Below are 18,261 nucleotides of genomic sequence, written 5' to 3'. Positions count from 1 at the left end.
TTTCTACCGTTTTTTTTTCCCCGTTAAAGGGTTTTTTTTGGGGAGTTTTTCCTTATCCGCTGCGAGGGTCATAAGGACAGAGGGATGTCGTATGCTGTAAAGCCCTGTGAGGCAAATTGTGATTTGTGATATTGGGCTTTATAAATAAAATTGATTGATTGATTGATTGACATAGTGGGATCTGAGTAATACGGATCTGGCAGCATCGTCTTGGGGATAAATAATATCTTTGTATTAGCTTATAATGAATTAACTCCACACTCTCTGCCAGTTAATGCTAGGCCCAAAATCTTTAATATCTATATTCCAGTTTGGAATATAGTTTCAACTTTTTAACATGCAGCATTCACACCCGCAATATCATCAGAAATTGCATTCTGATGTTAAAGTGAATCAATTCCCTCCAGTCTCAATTTCTTCTCATCCTTCCATCATAATGTGTCTGAATATTTCATTCTTCCCCTGCAGTTTCATGCCCTTGCTGTCTGGCACAGAAACAAGCTAACCAAAGAAAGGTGTGTATGTGCGCTGCACTATGTGCCATTATTTTGCTGTTAAACTGACAGACGTTATTATGTAACCTCATGGAAGAGTGAGAGATTGTAACACACTGAGTTTTTGTAATCTATTCAACCCATCTAAGTCAGACAGAAGCTGAGTGAAGAGATGGCTACAGTGCAGGGTCCTGTATGTGGTGTGGTATGTGGTGTTTTCACTTGGTCAACGGAATGATCCAGCACTGAAATGACAGTATATGTCAGTGTGGCAATAACCTTTCATTGCGGCACTGCAAATATATATTCTTTCTCTCTTCAACACAAACACCCAAGACTTGTTAGGAGCTGAGTCCCTCCAAGAAGGACTTGCAGGTTGAATTGATTTAAACAAGTATTACAGGACCTGCCGGACGGCTGCGAACACGTGGCTGCCTTTTTTTTTTTTTTTTTTGTTACTTCTGAGGTCAAACATAAATGAGTCATGGCTGCATTATTATTACTACTGCAACAACCTAATTCATTCAGAAACTAGCAGATAGCAGATACCTGTCACATTACAAGGAAATAAATGTAATTGTTTTAAAAGGTCAAAAGCAGTCAGTGTGACCTTTTCACTTCCTACAGTTAGCTATTAGTCTTGTTGCTGGTATTCTAGGAATTAAAAATATCTCTGCTGCAATTAAAGTCATTTTAGATAAGAGCTACAGCTACATGTCTCACTGTAAATGCACCAAATTTAGTTCACTTTTGACCTTTGATAAGCAGAGTGGAAGCATGTGAGTAGCTTGATTCTTTCACAAATGTTCTGAGTCATGGAGAGAGAATTGCAGTCTCCAGTCAAGACTTCACAAAATACAGCAGAGTCATTCTTACAGGTCAACTTTCCCACTATGGAATCCCAACAAACGGCATCAAAACTTAAACAAAAACTCCAAACTTGCCTTGCCACAGAAAAGGCGATGTGACTCAGAACGCAGGATTGCATCTTTACTTGGCTGCAGCTTAAAAATCCAGAGACGAGAAGAATGAAGGAATAAGAGAAAGCTACAGGTCTTTTTCTGCACCTCTCTCTCCCCTTGTCTCTGACTTTCTCCCACAAATCCTCTCTGTCTAACATCCATCCTTCCACCCATCTGGCCGTTCATCTCCACTGTCTGGCTGCATGCTCACTGTCTGTTCCCTGTGTAGAAGGAACGTCTCAGAGCGAGTCAGCACTTCTCAGACCCTGCCCTGAGCTCAGATCACATGACAAGGGTGGAACTCTCACTCACACACACACACACACACACACACACACACACACACACACACACACACAGTCACATGATCTTGCAACAACAGAGCTTTTGTTCCAAGTAACTGGGGCTGCTGGTAAAGACACAACGCCCTGCCTTGTGCCATGCCCTTTACCAACACACACATACAGACAGACACAGTGATGACACAATGAGCAAATAAATAGCAAGCATGACCTCAGGATTTACCTGACATTCACTCAATCCACACACACACACACACACACACACACACACACACACACACACACACACACACACACACACACACACACACACACACTGAACACGCGATTGATTGAATGAATGAATGAACAAAAAAAAGTTGAGACGCTGTGTGAAATGTCACTAAAAACAGAATGCAATGATTTGCAAATCCCTTTCAACCTATATTCATTTGAATGCAGTACAAAGACAAGATATCTAATGTTCAAATTGATAAACTTAATTGCTTTTTGTAAATATACACTCATTCTGTATTTGATGCCTGCAACACATTTAAAAAAAAGTTGGGACAGGGGCAACAAAAAACTAGAAAAGTTGTGAGATGTTCAAAAAACACCTGTTTGGAACATCTCACAGGTCATTTACAAGGATTGATGGTGCTAGGTTCACTTTTTTGTTAAACCTGCATGGGTGAATTGTCCAACAGTGTTAGAACAACCTTTCTCAACAGACAATTGTAAGGAATTTAGGGACTGCACCATTTACAATCCATACTGTCATCAAAAGATCCAGAGAATCCAAAGAAACCTCTGCATGTAAGGGCCTATGACCTTTCACCCCTCAGACAGCACGGCATTAAAAACCAAGATGTTTGTATAAAGGATATTACTACATGGGCTGAGGAACACTCTAGAAAACCACCGTCAGTGAGAAATTTGTCGCTGCGTCTACAAATGCAAGTTAAGACTCTACCATGCAAAGTAAAAGCCACATATCAACAACATTCAGAAACACTGCAGACTTCTCTGGGCCTGAGCTCATCTGAGATGGACTGACACAAAGTGGAAAAGTGTGCTGTGGTCTGGCGAGTCCACATTTCAAATTGTTTTTGGAAATCATGGACGTCGTGTCCTCTGGACTAAAGAAGAAAAGGACCATCCAGACTGTTACCAGCTCAAAGTTCAAAGCCAGCATCTCTGATGGTATGGGGGTGTGTTAATGCCCATGGCAACATGGGTAACTACTACACACATCTGTGAAGGCGGCAACATGGGTAACTACTACACACATCTGTGAAGGCACCATGAATGCTGAAAGATACATACAGGCTTCGGAGCAATATATGCCGCCATCCAGACGACATCTTTTTCAGGGATGTCCCTGCTTATTCAAGCAAGACAATGAGACACATTCTTCATGTGTTACAACAGCGTGGCTTCATAGTGAAAGAGTGCAGGTACTAGACTGGCTGCCTGCAGTCCAGACCTGTCTGCTATTGAAAATGTGTGGAACATTATTAAATGCAAATTACAACAACAGAGACCCCGAACTGTTGAGCAACTGATGTCATATATCAAGCCAGAATGGGAAAGAATGTCACTTTCAAAACTTCAACAATTAGTGTCCTTACTTTATCAATACATGTGATCAGCATGTAGAAAGCCATATTTCAATCTGCTCTGTCCACAGTCTCTCATTCACCACTATTATGATTTACGATCGCGGTCGACACAAGCACATCGCGCTTGCGGTGCTAACAGTAAACTGTTAAAGACAAACTAAAATGAAAGCTGTCTGTATGTAGGCTAACACTTTATCTTAAAATGTACCTGAGGCAGCCGACCTGCAGACAGTGAGTCTCCTAAGTAGAGGGTAACAGCAGTAACAGCGCCAGGTCACCATCGGTCGGGCATCCCTCCTCCTCGTGTGAAAGCCGGGCCAATATTAATCTTTGTTCGAGCTCTTGTTTTATTGCTCTCCCGTTTTCTTTTCTTTGTCTCCTCGGACAACACGTTCACCTTCTTCCTTTTCTTTGTCGCTTCAGCCATGACCACCACGTCTAACTTCGTTCACCTCCGGCTACGCTACTCTAAAGAGAGGAGGGGGATACGATGTATGCTGTAAAGCAGCCAAATTTTGTAGACTTTTTTGTGTCTGGGTTCCTACCCGAACCTCGAAACTGCATAGTGCCAGTGCTAGTGAAACAGACGCTCTCAAGCAATGACGGAGGTGTCATCCAACCTATTGTGAGCTGATGTACCATCACAAGGGTCTTGGATATATATTTTGAGGGCTCAAAAACTCCATTGTGTTGCTTTAACACACTGAGTGTTGTTTAAAGAAAAGGTGATGTAACACAGTGATTAACATGCTCCTGTCCCAACTTTTTTGGAACATGTTGCAGGCATCAAATTCAGAATGATTGTGTATTAACAAAAAACAATAAAGTCTATCAGTTTGAACATTAAATATCTTCTTTTTATACAGTATTAAACTGAATATAGTGTAGCATAGTATAGTATAAAAAGGATTTGTAGATCATTTAATTCTGTTTTCATTTATGTTTTACACAGCGTCGCTTTGTAATGTTTTAGGAATTGGGGTCATTTTTCATAGAAACCCCTCTGCAGAAATTCCACTGGAAATCAGCAGGAGGTGGCCCTGGATGTCCAAATAAAGACATGAAACTTTAAAAGGACCAAAATGGGTTTGAGGGATCTAGTGACAATATAATTATCACAATGTGCAGTCTACAAATGACCATCAGCCACTCAGTCATCACATTTCCTGCTACTCACGTCTATCATAAACACACTATGCTCCCAATGTAACACACAAACCCAAAATTTCCGGTATACTGATATGCCCCCCCCACACATCATCCAATCATCTCTGTGGCACCAATCGCTGTGCTCAGTGTTTTCTCAACAGGCCTCTTGTGATCTAGCCCCATTACATAACATTAAGCAGAAACGCCCAGCAGAAAAAATCATCAGATAGCAGACCAACTGTCAGCTTAGACTGCAGGATACCAGTTGAGCAAAAGCAATTTTTTACCAGAATAAAGCACGGACACTTGAGTACCGCTCACACTGACTGGACACAACAGGTCCAAGCCCCTGGCCTCTGTGAACGAAACATTACTTTACCACACAATTAAAACTGGAAATTCCAGCTGCCACTTAAGTATAAAGAAAAGTAACTAAAACGAGTAGTGTGCTACACTAGGACATAACATAATACTTATTTACTGTGTAGTCAAAGACAGGTACACAGGCAAGTGACAGTGCTGAGGAAATTACAGTATAAGGGGAAACTACTCTATGTTTTGCATTTTTTCAACCATCAAACTAATCTTTTTTTTTTATTTTGCATTTTAAACAATAACCTAATTATGATTATTTTCGTTTTTTTCTTTTTGTAGACTTAATAATTAGCAGTTAAAACATAAACTAAAATGTGTAATGCAGGTGATTTTAACATTTAATTGAATCACACCCCTTTCTGTAATTACATTTCAGAAATACATAACAGCATTTCTCATAGTTAAAGCAGTCAGAATGGTAATTAGTGTTATCCACAATATATTCTTAGTAGTAGACATGGTATATCAAGATGTCTACAACTTTGACTTTACTAGTCAAAACTGAATTTAAAATATCTTAAAATCCCTAAAAAGTATAAGTGGCAATGTCATTTTTAATTGCTATAGTGGATATATACTGCGATCTCAGTAATTCAGTTCTTCCTAGTTGAAATGAAAATTTCAGACATCCACAATGACATTGTTTCCACTCACAAGTGCCAGTTCAGTTATCCAAACATCATTTTTCCAAAAACAAATTATGTCACTTTTGCCATTCATGTGTATTAGACTGTCATTTTCAGAAATCCACAACTGCATTTTAGATAACAGAATTCTTGTTGGCAAAAACACCCATTTCAGATAAATACAATCCAACTGTTGCTAGTCTTATTTAATTTCAGATTTCCAAAATAAAGAAAATTAACAATCCAGATATCCATGATGTCATTTGAATATCCAAAATACATTCTGACTATTAAAAATGTCATTATAGATATCCACACCTGACATTATGACTGGTAAAAATGCAATTTCATTTATCTACAGCTACAATCATGACTAGGCACAATGCATTTGTGCTATCCACCAATATATTGTGGAAATCTGTTAAAAGTACATTACGGATACCTGGAATGGTTTCCGTTTTGGATATATGATATCAAAATGATTTAAATTCAGTTATTAATTATACAACTGGATTGTAAGATATCTGAAATGGGAGTTTTTCCTAATACGAATTCTACTGCAGAAATCCTGAATGTTTATTCTGGATATCTAAAATGACGTTGTGGATATCTGAAATTGAAAGTCCATTACACATGAATGGCAAAGTGATGTCATTTTTCCTAGAAAGAATGACAGGATGACAAGGATATCTGAAATGACAACTGACTCTTTGCTAGGTCCCACCCCTCAAACAAGGACTGACCAATCACAGCATAGCATTGGCTAGCTGCGAAAAGGGTCCGACAACAACACATCTGTGCTCCATAGACTCTCCTGCAAACATTTCAGATTTCCTTCCCTTTCAAGATGGTTTTGTGGATTTCAAGCTAAACATTGTGTCTGGGGCACATGTAGTAATGATACTTAAGAGACTGTAAGGAGATGTATGTTTCTGTCCCATTCCAAAACCAAAATCAAACCCTGAAAAGGGTTAGGGTTGGCAAGCTAGCTGCTAAAGATATATACCTTACTCAATGTATACACATTGTGCTTTTGCTTTTTAGGGATTATGACAGTGAATAAAGACCTACCCTGCTCTACGGGAACCAGGGAGGGGAAGCAGGGAAACTTTGCTGATATTCAACCAGCTGTGTGTCATCACAGTGCGTGCAGATAAATGGCGTTTGGCTTTCCCCGAAGCTCCCTGCTCGTGGTGCGGGTGGCACTGGAGGAGGCCAAACACTGCTCATCTGACATACAGCTGGTTGAATATCAGCAAAGTTTCCCTGTATATTTATTGTTTTCAGTCTTGATCACCAGTGATGTGGTGGTTCACTTTCACACTATGACGTGTAGCCTATCGTTTGGCTCTAGCTTCTAAATATCTTTATCTTTTAAACCTTTTTTTGCAGCTGAGTGTGTTTGACATTCTGGAATCTGGATATATCCTTATGCATATTTTAGACCCTTCCATGTACTTCTCTCTGGAATAATTTTTTGTCCAAAAGTGATAGTGCAGTTGGTCATAGTGTGGGCTCCATGCATGCTCAGATGGCTTGACAGACCATCGCAAAGGAGTGGGGCTTGGCGAAAGGTCAGTTCTGGACAGGAAGATTGTCATTGTAGTTATCTTAAATGTTCATTTTGACTATGGAGTTGAATTACGGATACCTCCAGTACATAGCCAGTCTAGCTATTAAATGTTAAAATGGCCACCTATAATTTTAAAGGATTTAAAGATAGCTTAATTTGAATTTTGACTTGGAGAAATTAAGTTTTAGATATTTTGAAATACAATTTCTATCAGTGAAAATGTCATTGCAGACTCTAATTGACTGTAAGAATATGATTTTGACTAGGTGAAATGCTATTATATTGATATCTGAAACATAGCTGTGTATAGTCAATGAACCTTTATGTTAAAAGGCGTACCATCTTCTCATCAACAGATATTCACAATACATTTCTGGATATCTGCAATTGCATTCTTCCTAATCATAATTCTAACTGTAGATATATGAAATTGTATTTGCTTTTTTTTAAATGCCAATTGCAAATATGCACAATGACATTTTTAGTAGTCACATGTATTTTGGATATTCACATTACATTACAGATAACTGACATAGTTTTCTAATTTGCATATCTGACATTAAAATCATGACTAGTAACAAGTGAATGGTAGATATCTGAAAGTTTCAGTGTGTTGACACAAAGCTTGTTTGCTGGGTAATTCCTCATTGATCTACCTAATTATGATCACACAGTTGGTTGGGCGCCTGTTTGCAATGCTTAACGTTACAACTGAAGAGTTATGGAAGACAACAGAAAGATTATGTCATCATCAGGCATGTAACGTTATCGCTACAGCGTGTCACAGGGGGAATCCACTGTTGCAATGATACCTTTGCTCTTTGCTAACCTTATCAACGAATTATTAGCCATCTCTTGCAGCATTTACGTTAACGCTATATAGTTTTTATATTCGTATGCCGAGCTGGTCATGAAATTCAGTGCTATAAGTCGCATTTCAAGAGCGGTAATTTTGGAGATCACGTCGCATACAGAGCAAACTGAACAGAAACAGAAACTGAACAGTGCTAACATTAGCTAGCTAAGTTAGCATTGTGAGAAAAACAAGCTGTCAGAAGAGAAACACAGCAAACCATGTGGCTAATGCTGGCTAATGTTACGTCAGCTCACTTACCGTCAAACTTCTGTCAGCTCCTCGCTGGTAGCCAACTTAGTTTACGGGCGGCAACTTGACGTTAGCTGGCTGTCTAATATGAGTTTATTCTGTGTGTGTGTGTGTGTGTGTGTGTGTGTGTGTGTGTGTGTGTGAGTGACCTCTCCTCCTCTCCGGACGGCTCCGCTCCAGAGAAATATAATAATAACGCTGTGCTCTGGGGGTGGGGTTGCAAAAAGGGGGAGGCATGTCAAATAATGTTTTAAGTACTGGGGAAGGATTTATGTGGGGGTTTTTTCTAATAGGGGAGGGGCATACACATTTAAATAGTTGCATTTTGCATTTATTTCACAGCTTTATTTTTTTTTTAACTAAGAAATCAAAAATTGACAAATTTACACCATTTATCATAGTCAGAAACAGTAGCCTACCAACAAACAACTGTCGGATGGCCAATCATCATGTGCAATGAATGCTTCTGTCAGGCAAAAAAAGAAAAAAAAATCTGAGCTTAAAATAGTGATATTTCGTCAAAATCACTTTATTCTGTCTCATTTAAAAAAAATGCAAACCTGTTTGCATGAACTACCCAGTATGCAAAAACGAGGTTTTGTCAAATCCATCTTTAACTTTTAACTTGTAACTTTCAAACATCAAAGGGTAAATTTTAAAAATCTAATAACTAATTTATGTTGGAAGGAGGGTTGTGCATTTTCCGCCAGTCATTCAGGAAGGCTCAAGGAAAAATAGTGCTCGGTTACATTGTAACTTTGGTTCTCTGACTGAGGAGATCATCTCCCCACCCAGTAGTTATATCATAACTATGGTTATTAGGGTTAGTAGGGTTGCACCTCCACCGACTGAGGCAGCCACCTAATGCTGACTGACTCCAGAGGCTCAAAAGGTTCTGACCCAGGTCCCTCAGTGGAATGGCCGGCCTCCTGGTGCGCAGTGCAAGCCTCTGTGCACCCTTCAGAAGTGTGCATTGTCAGTGCATCGATCTGGTTAGTTGTGCACCATGATGTAAAGAGCTCCTGCAAGAGAACTGCACAAGTCCCAAGCCTAGCAGTCCGGCCCTCTCAGGGGCCAGGCCCAAGGTTTGAGCCCCTGTGGAAAGGGATGGGGCAGGGCCCCCTGCGCCTGACTCAGAAGATCCCGCCGGACAGGGAGCTCCCATGGCCTACACCTCTGACAACCATATCATGTGGGGCCAGTTCGGGGCCACCAGGATCAGCTGCACCTCCTCCCTCTGAACTCTCTGCAGCAGATTTGGGAGAAGAGTGAACATGGGAAACACATACAGCAGGCCTTGAGCCACTGGTGTGCCATGGCATTGACGCCAGGGGAGAGCCCCATCCAGTGGAAAAGAACAGTGGGTAATGGGCATTGTCAATGGTTGTGTGCTATTCTGCAGAGGTTTGGGGAGCCCAGGCCTCCTTGCCTGTTGACATATGCTGCTGCCGCTGTGCTGTCGGTTCTTACTAGCACATGACAGCCTTGCAGACTCGGGAAAAAATGCTGGAGGCCAGGTGAATGGCTTTCAGTTCTAGAGCATTGATATGCTGGCCCTTCCAGCGGGCGCTCCAGACCCCACTGGTACCCCTGCCCCTTGTGGAGTACGCCCCACCCCTCCAGGGACGCTCCATAGAGAATACCTGGCAATGCAGTACAGGACCAAGCATACTCCCCCTCAAGATGGTGGCTGGGTCCTGCCACCACCTGAGGTCCGCACAAGGCTGCACGATGACGAGCACCACTGCCTGCAGCTGTCTCCGCAGACAGAGCTCCAGGCTGAAGAGATTCCTCTGGACTGGACGCATGTGTAGAAGAGCCAATGGCACCACTTGCACTGAGGCTGCCATAAGACCCAAGAGGCGGAGACACAGCCACCATGTGACCCTAGCACCCAGCCGAAAATGAGAGAGGCAGGTCCTGATTGAAACCTGCGTCTTCTGTTACAGCATCACCAACCAAGCTCTGGAATCCAGCCACATGCCGAGAAACTGGGTGGCCTGTGCAGGCTGGAGACTGCAATTTTTCTTGTTGATGCGCAGCCCCAGACCCTGAATGTGATCCAACAGCACAGACACATGATGGTGGCACAGCTCCTCTGTGCACATATTAGCCAGTCGTCAAAATAGTTCAGTACCCTGAGACCCTGCTGCCGCAGAGGCCCCAGGGCTGCATCCATGCTCCTGGTAAAGGTGCGGGGTGCCAGTGAGATGCTGAAGGGGAGGATACAGAATTTGAAGGTTTTTCCCTTGAAGGCAAACCTGAGAAACCTCCTGTACCCCTCCCAGATTGGGATTTGAAAATAGGCATCTTTGAAGTCGACAGTTGCAAACCAGTCACCTGGACAGCCTGCTTGACCGGGAATAAAACCCTGCCTGCTGATCTTCTTCCTTCACTTCCCTGATAGCTGACTTCATGAGAGTGAAGATTTCTGATCAAAGGACTTCTCTGTGCTGGTGGTCTGCAATAATGGAAAATGCAGCCACCCTTGTCAGAGGAGGAGCACTTCCGAACTGCAAACGATACCCCTGGGTCATTGTTGAAACGACCCAGAGGTCTGCCTCCAGAGCCTCCCATGCCATCTGAGGGCAAGGGAAGGCTGGGGGCGATGTCATGTAAGGACTGAGGCGTGGGTTTGGGTGGCCACTGCCATGTCCTCTGCCCCAGTGAGACTTGCTGTGTTGCATCCAGCCGGCCCCACAGATCTTCCTGCCCCTAAGCAGGCTGAGGTTGCTTGGGCTGCTGCGGCTGAGGCCGCTGCCAGCCCTGACCTCACTTCAAGGTGCCTGACCCCTCCTTAGCACAGCAACAGGCTTCCTGGCCCTGCTGAATCATCATACATGCATTGGGTCCAAACAAGGCAAATGGCTCAACAGGCAGGTTGAGCAGACACTCCCTATCCTCTGGCTGCAGCATGGACTGTGACAGCCAGAGATGGCGCCTGGCCACCCAAAAACTTGCCATAGCACTGCCAGCCGCTTCACGCTGCTCTCTCATGAGCTTTGGAAGAAGTGAGGAGACACACTGAAGTTCGGCTATTAGATCCATACTATACCCCTCCTCTAGCTGGCCAACCAGATTGCACTGGTACAGGGACAGTATGGCACCAGCTGACAGCTGTGTCTGGACTGCCATGGCTCAAGATTCAAGATTCAAGATTCATTTATTTAGTCCCGAAAGGAAATTTGTGTTGGACATACACAGGCTGCTACCTAGGACATAACACATAACATAAACAAGAAACACAAGTGCTGACAGTGCAGACATAAAGACATAAAGTGCGGTCGTAAAGTGCATACCTAAAGTCCATACCCACATACTCCATACAGACATACAATCATAAAGTGCCTACCTAAGTGCATACATACATACATACTTACATACATTACCGGCCTGTGTTCAACAGGGTAATGGATAGTGGAATGAATGAGAATTTATACCTGTTCAAAAACCTTTTTTTATTTTTTACTGGGATTCTGTAACGTCTGCCAGAGGGTAACAGTTCGTATTCTGAATTTAACACATGAGAGGGGTCCTCAATTATTTTCCTGGCTTGTCTGAGTACAGTGTCTTCAAATATTGCTTGGATTGTGGGGTGCTCCCTCACCCCCATCACTTTCAGTGCACTGAGAGCTAGTCTGTTGATTTGGGACTTTAATTTCACAGTTAAATTTCCAAACCAAACAGAAATTGCATAGCGAAATATACTCTCAATCACAGCACGATAGAAAAGCAACATCGCCTTCTGTTGCTCCATGCATTTTTCCCAACAAGCCATCTATTACCTTGCAGTTTCTACCCGGGCAGTTCGCCTTGCCCAGGAGGGACTTTGACAGAGCCACCAAGGCAGCCAGAGCCTGATCCATGGGGAGCAATGGCCCACAGCCTATCCTCCCCCGCTTGTCAACCACAGCCATACGATGACAGAGCCCCGACCAGCATGCCCCTGCCGTCGACGTAGTAAACTGACTCCTGACCACCTCCTTGAAATCAGAAAGGAGAGGCACAAGGAACTGTGTGGGTCACCCCCCCTGTTTCATCATTGAAACAAGAAGAGGCAGGACCCTGACCAGCTGGCAGGTCAATCCCCAGAGCCAAAGCAGCCCGGCCAATAATTTCCTGAAGGAGAGGTGACTGCTGGTCATGCTCTTTTACAGGCACGTGCTGCCCCTCTGAGGCTAACTCATCATTCTTTTAGGGCCATAGGCCAAGAATGTCTGTCTCCTCCTCTGACAAAGCAGAGAAGGGGCTCCTATCCAACCCAGCAGAGGGCCCAGGAACAGGGAAGTTCCTATGTGACACAGTCCGCTCACCCCCTACTGAAACTGTAATAATGGAGGCGGGGGACCTGCATTTGCATTTGTGTAGCACCTTTCTAGTCATCCGACCACTCAAAGCGTTTTTTTACACTACGAGTCACATTCACCCATTCACACACATTCATACACTGGTGGCCATACAAGGTGTCATCTGCTACTCAGTTTATTGGTTGTTTTTTTAAACACATGGAACAGCCATCAGGAGCAATTTGGGGTTCAGTATCTTGCTCAAGGACATTTCGACATGCAGACTGGAGGAGCCGGGAATCGAACCACTGATTGGTGGATGACCCGCTCTATCTCTGAGCCACAGCACCCTGATTGGCCCCCGTCCCCCACTGCCGGACCACCAACTTAGGGCGCTTAGCTGGCTGCAGACCCTGAGAAGGGGCTGGTGGACGTCTGCCAAATGAATGGCAACGGGCTTGCCTTTGCCTAGCAGACATGCAGAAGCAGTTTGTGCATGAAGCTGGATTATCATGAGCACAATGCTTAATTCCCAAACATAACACACAGTAGTCATGGCCATCCTCTACTGGCATATTAACATTACAGCCCCCACAAGAAGGGCCCTGCCCTTGCCATCATCCCTCTCTCTCCTTTTTTTTCTTTTTTGAGAGAGGGATGTCACTGTTGCGTGACCAGAAAGTGCACTCTTTAGCTATAGCAATAGGGCTATTAACTGTCTTTAATTAGTTTCCCTGAGCCAACAGATGTAAGTGTGGCCACAATATGGATTTTTTTCTTTGACACTGGACAGCGGGACAGTAATACTGGAGGGAGATTCTGTATTTTAATTTTAAAAGGAAGAAACGGGATTAAGCTATCCCTGAGAGGGACCCAGGAAGGCCAGCTCTCCAACCTAAACCAAGGTAAGTGGACACAAAAGGCTAAACTCCTCCCTCTTTTCTTTCTGCTCTCACATCGACTCCGACAGGTTGAAATCAATGGGTCAGTGGGTGCATGCGCAAGGTGGGGTTTTTATAGCCTGGTACATGCCAGCCACGTAAAGTGGTGTGTTATAAAGATCATTAATTTTCCACATCGATTAGCCCAGATTGGGATAATTCCCATAGTTATGATATAACTACTGGGTGGGGAGATTATCTGAAAAAAAAAAAAAAAAAACCCCACAACAACTAAATTACACCCCAGCCATCTCCCTCCTCTGATAAGTGAAAAAAAAACAGTCCCTGGCGTTACCTAACTGTTTGTATTCTTGCTTCCATTCCCTTGGTATTTTCCTGTGGGACAGTAAAGGAGTAAAGAAGCAAAAGCTTGGTCATGAGTCAGGACAGGCTGCTCCTCTGTTAACGGAGAGTCGGTTGTTAGTTTATTGTGAGTTTGTTCAAGCAAATTACATCAGAAGAACTCGTCCATCTCAGTTTAATTTGTTTGTCTTTGTTTTGTTAAAAAAAAAAGAAAAATCCTAAATCTTTCCCTGTCACATCAGTTCTAAAGGATAAATAATGTGTTGTTTTATTAGGAACTTATTTTCTTACTTACCTTTACTTAGCACAACAGAGATGATGTCACGATGGTCACATAGTCTATTATTCCAAAAATCTCTACCTCGGACAAATTATTGTAAATGCTGATTAATGTGGTTAGTGCCCCGACCTTGTTTTTCTTCTTTCTTTCTTTCTTTCTTTCTTTCTTTCTTTCTTTTTATGAACTCTGGCATCTTATTTAACTTTAAAACTTTTTAAAAAATTTTATTTTCCAGCTTAATCATGAATTGTGATGTTAAACGTATTCGTAGTTGTTAGTAATTATTATTGAGCAAAGACAGAATACTTTGCATCTGTTGTCATTAAAATTTAAAGAATTTTGAGATGCTTGTACCTGGGTATTTCCATGTTATAGTACTTATACTCCTCTCTACATCTCAAAGGGAAACATTGTACTTTTTACTCCACTACATTTATTTGTCTGCTTTAGTTACTTTGAAAACTTAGATTATTAATACAAAATATAATCAACTAATAAATGATTATGTATAATTATAGATTAAACTACCCAGCAGTATATTAAGCATTCAAAATGAGCTCCACCTTTACCAGCTGAAAAATTAAAGTGATTATTGGTGTGCTCTCTCTGCACACAATCACACAAAATGTGCTGCTTGAATGACACAGAGGACCCAAAACTTGCGCTTTTGATTAACAATAAAATTTTTGAGGGCTTTAATTGCATGACCGACATGACACATTACTAGACACGGGGCTATTTAGGTCTGGGGGTGTCAGTAGTTTAGTGGATAGTGTCGGCGCCCCAGGCATGGAGGTGATGCCTCGCTGCAGTGGTCGTGAGCTCGACCCCGGCCTGCAACCCTTTGCTGCATGTCATCCCCACACTCTCTCTCTCTCCCCACTTAACTCTCCTCACACTGTCCTGTCCGTTAAAGGCAAAAAAGCCCAAAAAAAATCTTAAGGAAAAAAAAAAAGTTAGGGCTGAAGCCTCAGACACCTAGGCCTAACAATGCCACTGGCACTGACATTCACCATAGCACAGTGCATTACAATGTAGATTAAAATTACAGGGGAACACCACCTAAGCTAAGAATTCCAGTTTGTTATTTCCACAGCCAAGGACAGTTCAACCAATATTTGTGAATACGAGGAGCATTCTCTCAAAGCCAGAAACCAAAGTAAGTCTCACACTTGTGATGTCATATTCTGGAGCTGCTCTATAGACAATGAATTGGACACTGATTTTGTGGACCCACATACTGCTTGTTTTCTTGTTCATACCCAAATGATCCTATTCTATTGTGGTGCTGTCAGTTTTAAAATAGAAAATGTACCATTAAACTCAGAACATTCCCCTGGGTGCTCTCTGTGTCATCTACAACATTTTTCCCAGTTCATTATTTATGGAGCAGCTCCAGACTTTATACCCTATGACATCATAGATTTGAGTTTAAGCACTCTAGTTTTCGGATTTCTGAGAGAGTTGTTCCTGTTTACTAACATTTCTTCAGCTGTCACAGACCACAGGAATAACATGTATGAATTTAAAATGGGCATAGTTCCCCTTTAATAACACTGTTTCACACACCAATAATTTTATGCAAAAAAGAGCAGAATAAAATTGTTAACACATCACTTTATTTAAAGTGTCTAAGAGAGCACATTATCATGACAACAGGGACACATTTGACTAATTACAAAGTGATATATTAACTATGTAATATATTGATATATATTATATTAACTATGTAATATATTGATATATATAGTTAATATATGATGTATGTATGTATGTGATGAGTGTATGCAAAGTACCTACAAATATCTTTAAAGCAAATAATCCATCAACTCTTAGATATATTGTCACATTATTGTTGAATATAATGTCTAAGTACAAATCAGTTCATATTACCAGTAAATGTTTTGTTTTTTTTCAGTCTTTTGCTGTAGAAGGTAAAACACGGACAGAACAACAAACACAACAAAATATATAATAGATATTCACCAACATATGGATTTACTATTGACATCAATTGAAATCAGCTTTCAAAAACAAATATCAGCATTGGTGTTGTATTTTTTTTTACCAATATGTTTTCTTTTAATTTTTTTTATATATAAATTTTTTTTCTTGGTTGGTTATGTTCGTAATACTGACTACGCAACAAATTACCCCTTGGGATAATAAAGATATCCTCGACCCCTTGAAACTAATGCATCCCTTTAAAATTAGCAGCACAAGTGTAATGGTCTTAAAACACTTAAATGCCTCAAGATGGTCTATGTACTATGACAAAAGTGACAAAAATACAAATCTTTATACTATAATATCAGCCGACATAAGTGGGAAAATGACTTCATCAGTTTGAAGGAAAGAAATGGGTGAATTCACACTTAAAAATCTTGGTACCGTTTATAGATATTGTTCGGCAATATCTAAGAAAATCAGTCTATCACAGCATGAACAACAAACCCCTCCCACCACTGCCTAATACAACAGAAACAGCTACAAAGAAACTTGTGCTCCATTCAACTAGTCATGAAAAGCTTTGCAACAGTGGCACCTAGAGGACAAGAGACATAATGGCAATCATTTCTCAAATACTAATATAATTTGAGCAGGAACAGATTGGAAACATAAAAAAACAACATCTCTGTTATAACATTTCAAAAAAGAACACATTATCTAGTGAAACCAGTTGCTCCTTCCTCATGTTGTTTTCCTTGGTCGTTCTGGCTTGGTTGACAGATAAGTAAGTGTTGTGGAAGGCACACTCTGTCATGTCATGACTGGGTCGTCATCGCAACCATAGTCTCTGTGGCTGAAACAAACAAGCACAACACAAGTTCGTTTGGTAGAAATGCACAAGCTTTGTGTACGTGTCATTTTGCAACATACATATCCTAATTGAAATAAGTAGAATGGACATGGGCAGCAGGGATTTAATAGAGAGCAAAGAAAAATAATAATAACAGTGTCTACATGGCCTTATATACTGAGTATATAAAATGTGGCTATCTGAGAATAAGATGTCCATTCTACTGTCTCTAACTCTACACAAATAGGTGTGCTTTTAGCTCTGCTTGTTTTGACTGTTTACCTTCTTAACTGTACTATTACATCACTGAGCAGCTTTTTACAGTCCAGACAGACACCTTTGGCTCTGTGGATATAGGCAGAAATACATGTGGTCAGAGCCAAATAAAGGGAAGACTCATATTATATTCGTTTTTTTTTTTTTTTTTTTGTATGGTTAAATTGAGCAGCAGTAAATTTAGCCAGATTATGTTCTTTATTGTGTCATGTTAATGTGATGCTCAACAGTTAAGATTTCTTCAAATCTACAACCCCCATTCCAAAAAAGTTGGGGCACTGAGTAAAATGGAAATAAAAACAGAATGCAATTATTTGCAAACCTATAATTATTTGAACACAGTACAAAGACAAGATATTTGATGTTCAAACTCATAAACTTTGTTTTTTGATAAATATACACTCATTCTGAATTTGATGCCTGCAACATGTACCAATACATTTGAGACAGGGGCATGTTTACCATTGTGTTACATCACCTTTTCTTTTAACAACACTCTGAGGACACTTACTGTTGAGGTTTTGAAAGTGACATTCTTTCCCATTCTTGCTTGATATATAACTCCAGTTGCTCAACAGTCCGGGGTCTCTGTTTTTATGCATTTTCAATAGGAGACAAGTCTGGACTGCAAACAGGTCAGTCTTGTACCTGCACTCTTTTACTATGAAGCCATGCTGTTGTAACACTTGCAGAATGTGTCTCATTGTCTTGATGGCATTAGCAGGGACATCCCTGAAAAAGACATCATCTGGATGGAGTCTCGTTTAGTCTGGGAAGACAGTCTCAAAACGTATAAGAGGACCCTCCGCAATGCCAGAGCAAACTATTACTCAGCATTAATAGAAGAAAATAAGAACAACCCCAGGTTTCTTTTCAATTGGTCTCAATGATTTCTTCATCTAAATCATCAACGTGTCTCTTAGACCCCATCCTAACTAGGCTACTTAAGGAACCTTACCTTTAGTTAACACTCACATATTAGACATGATCAATATATCTTTATCAACAGGCTATGTACCACAGTCCTTTAAGGCAGCTGTAATTAAACCTCCTCTAAAAAAGCCCACCCTGGATCCAGAGGTGTTAGCCAACTATAGACCGATTTCTAATCTTCCCTTTCTTTCAAAGATCCTTGAGAAAGTAGTCGCAGACCAGCTGTGTGACTTTCTCCATGATCATAATTTATTT

At 41.3% G+C, this 18,261-nt stretch overlaps 1 protein-coding gene and 1 long non-coding RNA gene across 5 annotated transcripts in view; one reads left to right on the top strand and one right to left on the bottom strand.

The window, feature by feature from the left end:
- The window catches only part of elf2b (E74-like factor 2b (ets domain transcription factor)), a 35,132-nt gene extending 26,775 nt beyond the window's left edge, over window positions 1–8,357 (bottom strand). For 2 of the 4 annotated variants that reach the window (XM_050044258.1, XM_050044262.1), the window contains exon 1: window positions 8,197–8,329. The gene's annotated coding sequence lies outside the window, so the exon portion shown is untranslated. The other 2 variants (XM_050044261.1, XM_050044259.1) reach the window with 2 other exon arrangements.
- LOC126390157 (uncharacterized) overlaps window positions 1–18,261 on the top strand; it is a 698,278-nt gene that overhangs the window by 640,243 nt on the left and 39,774 nt on the right. The gene's annotated exons all lie outside the window — the stretch shown is intronic.

This window comes from Epinephelus moara, chromosome 5 (genome assembly GCF_006386435.1).
Source record: "Epinephelus moara isolate mb chromosome 5, YSFRI_EMoa_1.0, whole genome shotgun sequence".
NCBI classification, from domain to species: domain Eukaryota; kingdom Metazoa; phylum Chordata; class Actinopteri; order Perciformes; family Serranidae; genus Epinephelus; species Epinephelus moara.
Note: the sequence above shows the minus strand (reverse complement) of the source record. Positions and strands in the feature narration are given on the sequence as shown.